Consider the following 6,475-nt stretch of genomic DNA (forward strand, 5'->3'; position numbering starts at 1 on the left):
TATATATCTATACCCCACCTTCTTTATACATTCATCTGTCAATGGACATTTAGGTTGCTTCCATGTCTTGGCTATTGTAAATAGTGCTGCAGTGAACATTGGGGTGCATGTATCTTTTCAAATTATGGTTTTCTCTGGATATACATCCAGGAGTGAGACTACAGGATCATATGGTGGCTTATTTTTAGTTTCTTAAGGAACCTCCATATTGCTCTCTGTAGTGGCTGTACCAATTCACATTCCCACCAACAGTGTAGGAGGGTTCTATGACTAAGACTTTTTGACAATTGCTACAGTTTCTTGCCACTGTTCTGGGATAAACTTTACAGTTTGAAAGCTCTGAGATTCTTATGTTGTAACATTTACTTTTTGGATGATTCTTCATTTTCTTACTGCAGTCATTTGTGATGGTAAATCAGAATTTGGAACTCAAACTCTCCCATCTCTGTTTAGCTGTACTTGTTTTAAGAGTGTCTGGACACATTGTCCTATCTTTTTTCCAAAACATTCTTAAATCTGATTCTCTAAGCTCTAGGATGTGTATCTGACTATCCCCTTCTCTAGCTTTTTTGGACCCTGGGATAATAGAATTGCTCACTTTCTGTAATTTCATTACTGGCGGCTAGTTCCCCATCATATCTGGGGGATACATTCAGGAAGGAGAAGGTATCTTCCTTCTATCTGCCATCCTATCACTCACCAGTCAGTCTCCACTCATCCTGCATGCTTTCCCCTCTGTGGCCAATACCTGATTCTTGTCCTGATACCTGTGGACCCTTCTTTGTTTCAGAGAAGTTTAGTATAAAGGTTGTGGTGTAGGGGTTTAAAGGACTGGCTTTCTGGCCTGCTACCATCACTTAGTATCTCTGTGATTTTAGATGAGTTACTCATCTGCTCTGAGTCACTGCCTTCTCTTCTCTAAAATGGAATAAGCATTCCTATTTATACCTCATAATTGGTGAGAAGATGATTGAATTGATATGTAGAAATACTTGGAAACTATAGAGATTTTATACTAAGAGAAGAATCCAGCTCTGATCTCTTTTGCTTGTTAGATACATTTAAAAACTTTGGCCAGCAGTTCAAACTGTGTATACTTTACATAAAATCCAGAACTTTGGCTTCCCTGAAACAATCAGAAGGTCAGTTCACACTGGATATTCCAATACGACAGCCATCAGCAGGAGCTGAGAGGCAGATGGCCCTCGAGATGGGCAAGTCTTGGGGTCTGACACCCACTACTTACTGACTTATACTCGCCCCCTTTATGCATTTACATTGTGGTCATCCCATTCTAGAATCCAGTCACTGCATGTGTTAGAGAGAATTCTTTAAACATACCAAGGGCAGATGCAATATGAAAAGTAAGAGGTTCCTAAGATTTGTAGAACAGAAATGATGCTTTTTTGTGATATTTCTTTGCTTAGTGCAGATATGGTAAATTTCAAATTACTTCCAAGTCACCACATGGCTGTGCCATTTCTGGAGTAAGTCTTGTAAAATAGTGATTTCTATCACAGGGGTTAATTATAAATATTAATTTTATTTTCTGAAAAGACATAAATAGTAAATATAAGTTATTCAGAGTAAAATCAGAAAGGGTGAAAAAAGGGAAATTTTTGTGCTCTTAAGAAAAGATAAAGATAGAAGAAAATCTCTAAACCTGGCCAGCTGAATTAAGTGAAAATGTGGCAAACTTATGTCTAAACTAGAGCTGAGTGTGGCAAATTACAAACTGAAACTGGTTATTGTGTCCAGAGACATTGTGCCTTCAATTCTGTATAAACTTCCCTGGATGTCATTATGCATCTGAGGTATATAAGTAGCTGTGTTTTCTCTCTAGAGTGATAACTGAAGAATTAGAAGTTGAAATCATATTATCTCAACATTATCTATAATGTATATTCATCATTAAAACAGGAGCATAAACATAAAGCAAATTAAATAAGAATTTCTGGTAATGAAATACTATGGAGAGAAGAATGAAAGGAGAAAAAGGTCTCTTAACATCTTCCTCAGCCACTTTTATTGTTACTGGTGGATGTTCACCTGGCTTCACCTTGCCTGCTTCCTCACTCTCAGAGCATGAGGATATTGGCACAATCTTCTTTAAGGATGTACCAGTTCTCCTTGCTGTTGCTTTGAAGTCTGACAGCACTGAGAAAAAAATCCCCTTGATGCTGAAGATTTTCAGCTGCTATACTTGGCTTTTTATCTTTGTAGTCCAATTTACTCTTCACTAAAATGGCCACATGAACATAGCTTGTTCCTATGTGGTCCTCTACTGGGTACTTTTTTACTGAAACTAGATTCATGTGGCCTTCATGTAGCCCTAAGTCTTCTTTCCTCTTTTTGCTTCCACCCAGATGGGGGTGACTTATTCTTTCTAGAACATGCTTAATATACCAATATACCATTTATACACATCTCCCTCACTTCATGTACCCCTTTTGAATAACAGGTTATTGTTTTTCCTGGTTTTTGCCAGACTTGGGAAAAAACATTTAATGAGACTTTATTTTCCCCCTTATACTCATAACAAAAAAGAAAATAGAACAACTTCCTTACTGAATATAAAAAAGTATGTGAATTTCCTGTATTTTTTTTTTTTTTTTTGCTTTTGGTGGACATTAATGCCATAAGGACAGTAGCTTGTGTCACAGCAGGCTACTGAATTCAAGTTAATAACATTTAGCAATTTTATTGATACTTATGTTTTACTGTTAGAATTAGATTAACCCCAATATAGTAATTAAGTCCGAAAAGTTTACACTATTTCATTTTGTTACCAATAATTTGCAGTGTTCAACTGCATACTGTTTGTCATACTGCTTGTGATTTAAGCAAATAGATGAGTATTTTTTTTGAAACCAAAATTTAGTAGCTCTGATTGGAGGCAAGAAGCTATTAAATAGGTAGACATTTGAAATCAATAATTGTTTGATTTCAAATATCTTCAACAATAGGATCTCAAGTGAGTATTGAATTTCTCAGATGGTTATGCACTTACTCCTCTAGACTGAAAAATGGAACAGGGAGAGGGAAGGAGGGAGGGAAAGAAGGAAGGAAGGAAGGAAAGGAGGGAGGGAGGGAGGGAGGAAAGGATGGAGGGAAAGGAGGAAGGAAGGGAGGGAAAGAAGGGAGGGAGGAAGGAAGGGAGGGAGGGAAAAAAGGGAGGAAGGGAGGGAGGGAAGAAAGACAGAAAGAAAGGAAGGAAGGAAGAGAAAGAAAGGCATGTTCTTTGAGTGATGGCTTTATATAATGAAAAATTGTCTTCTGCAACCTTATCCTGTAATGTTCATGAGGCAGCACTTCCTGAATTTTATTATAATTGTTTCTTTAAGCGTTCATCTTCACTCAATTCTAAAGTTTGTATAGGCAGGGATCATGTCTTTCTTGTTTATTATTGAAATCCCCAGCTCTATATCTATATCTGTATCTATATCTATAGATATATTTCTCTCTATATAGATGTTATATATATATATTTTTTCAAATAGTGACATCAATTTTTTTATTGAGGTATATTTGATGTACGATATTATATAAGTTTCAAGTGTACAACATAGTGATTTACAATTTTTAAAGGTTATACTCCATTTATAGTTATTATAAAATATTGACTATATAACAAGAACCTACTGTATAGTACAGGGTATTATATTCACTATCTTGTAATAACCTATAATGGAAAAGAAATCTGAAAAAGTATATACATATATAATATATATATGAATCACTTTGCTGTATACCTGAATCATTGTAAATCAACTATATTTCAATTAAAAAATTGACTGTATCCCCGTGTTGTACAATATATCCTTGTAGCTTATTTATTTTATACAGTTTGTGTCTCTTAACCCCCCTCCTATCTTGCCCCTCCCCCCCTTCCCTCTCCCCTCTGGTAACCACTAGTTTGTTCTCTGTATCTGTGAGTCTGTTTCTTTTCTGTTATATTCACTAGTTTATTTTTTATATTCCACACATAAATGATATCATATAGTATTTGTCTTTCTCTGTCTGACTTATTTCACTTAGCATAATATCCTCCAAGTCCATCCATGTGGCTGCAAGTGCCAACATCTCATTCTTTTTTATGGCTGAGTAATAGTTCATCATATATATACATACACCACATCTTCTCTATCCATTCATCTGCTGATGGACACTTAGGTTGCTTCCATATGACATCAATTTTGCTAGACCTAAAATTATTTTTTTTACAGTGGAAAAAGAATAGAATGTGTGGACTGTATAGAGGACTCTTGTAGTAGAATCTAGTCTAAGAACCCAACAATGCTAAAAACGTGTTGAATGTTGGCCTTGCATACTTTTTCCTAACCCTCCTAAAATCTCAGCGTTTTGAATTTTTTCTATGCATGAGAAAATGGTGAAGAACGACGTGCCAAGGAAAAAAAGAGGGTGGGTGGGTTTTTGTCAGAGACTCCCTAGGGAGCTCTTAAAAATACTAATTCCCAGACCCCAGCCCAACTTTCAGTTGATATGGGATGATGCCCAGAAAATCAGTATTTGAAAACTCCTCAGATGATTCAGTATTCAGCCTGGGTTGAAAAACAACTGGTCTAGCTGGTCAAATCAGCTTACGTTAGTTGGGCAAGCTTGCAAATGAGGACAGTGATGGCATGGCTGACATGTCACCACAGTATAAGGGAATATCTACAATAAAAGCTCCACATTCCAACACTGTGGTCAACTAAATGCCCACACCTTTGGTCCTGGCCCACTATGGAGGAAGAGAAACTGAGAATGGAGGAGGAGGTGGAGGCAATGATGATGAATAGACCTTGCTTAGGTGGTTGGAATTGGCCACTAATAAATGTTTTGAAACATCATCTGTTGAACTATCATTAAACAAGTACATGTTAAGAACCCAATGTATGCTAGGTCCTGGGAATACCAGCCAGAACTTACAGTCTGGGGGCCAGACACAGAACAGACAAAGAAGTATATCATCATTGGTATCAATGAGTGCTGTGAGACAAAAATTAAAGCTGGGTCAAGAGTAGAGAGTGATGGGGTAAAGGCTAGACTGGGCAGTCACGGAGGACAGCTTTGAGGTGGTGATGTTTGAGCTGGGACCTGGGTAAAGAGAAGGAATAAATGTGGGAGCCACGTGAGAGCTGAGAGAACAGAAAGGGAAGAGTCCTGAGTTGTGGATGTCCTTGGCATGTCCAAAAATAGAAAGTCCCTGGGGTTCGAATGGAGCAGGTCATGTGGGGCCTTGAAGGCCATGGATAGGAGTCTACAGTTTGTCTTGTGTGTGATTCAAATTCCTTGGAGAATTATGAGCAGAAAATGAATCTGATCTAATTTTATTTTTAAAAAGATCACTCTGCGACTGTGAGTAGAATGGGTTATAGGGGCGAAGAGTAGAAGAAGGGCCACCATTTGGGAGATGAGAGTAGCTCAGATTAGGATTGTAGTGGTGGCACAGGGAGAAACAACAAGATTCAGGATATATTTGAAAGCAGAGTAGTGACAACTTGCTGATGCAATCAATGTTGCATATAAGAGAGATGATTCAACTGCATAACTGGTGGCTATAAATATTAAATAACTGTACAATGAATTCTGAATGCTTACAACATTGCCACATACACAGTTAGCACTCATAAATCTTAGCCAGTATCAAACATCCAAGCAAATTTGTGAGTGGATAATTGGATGTACAAGTCTGCAGCTCAAGGGAGAGGATGGAGCTGGAGATATATGTTTGGGAGGTACAAGGCTGTGGGTGGCATTTAAAGCCATTGGACTAGGTGAAATCTTCTAGGGGGTGAGTGTAGAATGAGGAGACTGAAGGCAGCGGCCTGGGGCACTTCAATATAGACACTGAGAGCAGACGAGGAGGATCCAGCAGAGAAGACAGAGAGGAAGGGCCCCCAGAGATGGGAGGAAATTCTGGAGCTTGGAGAGTCCTGGAAGTCAGGTGGAAAAGTGTTTTAAGGTGGAATTGACTAGACTATTGCTGACAAGTTTTCAAAAACAATGAAGTCTAAGACTGCCCATTAGAAGTTGTGGGTGGCCTTTTTAAGCCCCTAGCTTGAAATTTTCAGAAGCCTTCCCTGAAAACTTGACATTTCTGAAGCCCTGGCTCCTTCTTGGAGGGATCTCTTAGCCTCAGCTTTTCATTCTCTTTCATTTTTTTCTCGTCTCTTTTCCCTTCACATCTTTTCGTCATCTTTCCCATTCAATGAAGCAAGTATTAACTACGCTGCCTGCCTTTCAAAGCGAACAAGTGTTATTTTCCAGAATAGCACCATTCGGGAAGCATGGGCTTTGCTTTCCACAACAGTGCAATATTTGAAAATTGCTCAGGGGTTATATAAATCCTTCTTATATGAATACGTGGGAGATGGGCATGGAAAGAGCCATTATTTACATAAATAAATATTTTAAAAATAAAATGTAGGGCTTCCCTGGTGGCGCAGTGGTTGTGAGTCCGCCTGCCGAT

The 6,475-nt window shown here is 38.2% G+C and overlaps 1 protein-coding gene across 1 annotated transcript in view; it reads left to right on the plus strand.

The window, feature by feature from the left end:
• The window catches only part of CORIN (corin, serine peptidase), a 229,776-nt gene that overhangs the window by 203,624 nt on the left and 19,677 nt on the right, over positions 1–6,475 (plus strand). The window lies entirely within an intron of this gene.

This window comes from Physeter macrocephalus, chromosome 7 (assembly GCF_002837175.3).
Source record: "Physeter macrocephalus isolate SW-GA chromosome 7, ASM283717v5, whole genome shotgun sequence".
Lineage (NCBI taxonomy): Eukaryota > Metazoa > Chordata > Mammalia > Artiodactyla > Physeteridae > Physeter > Physeter macrocephalus.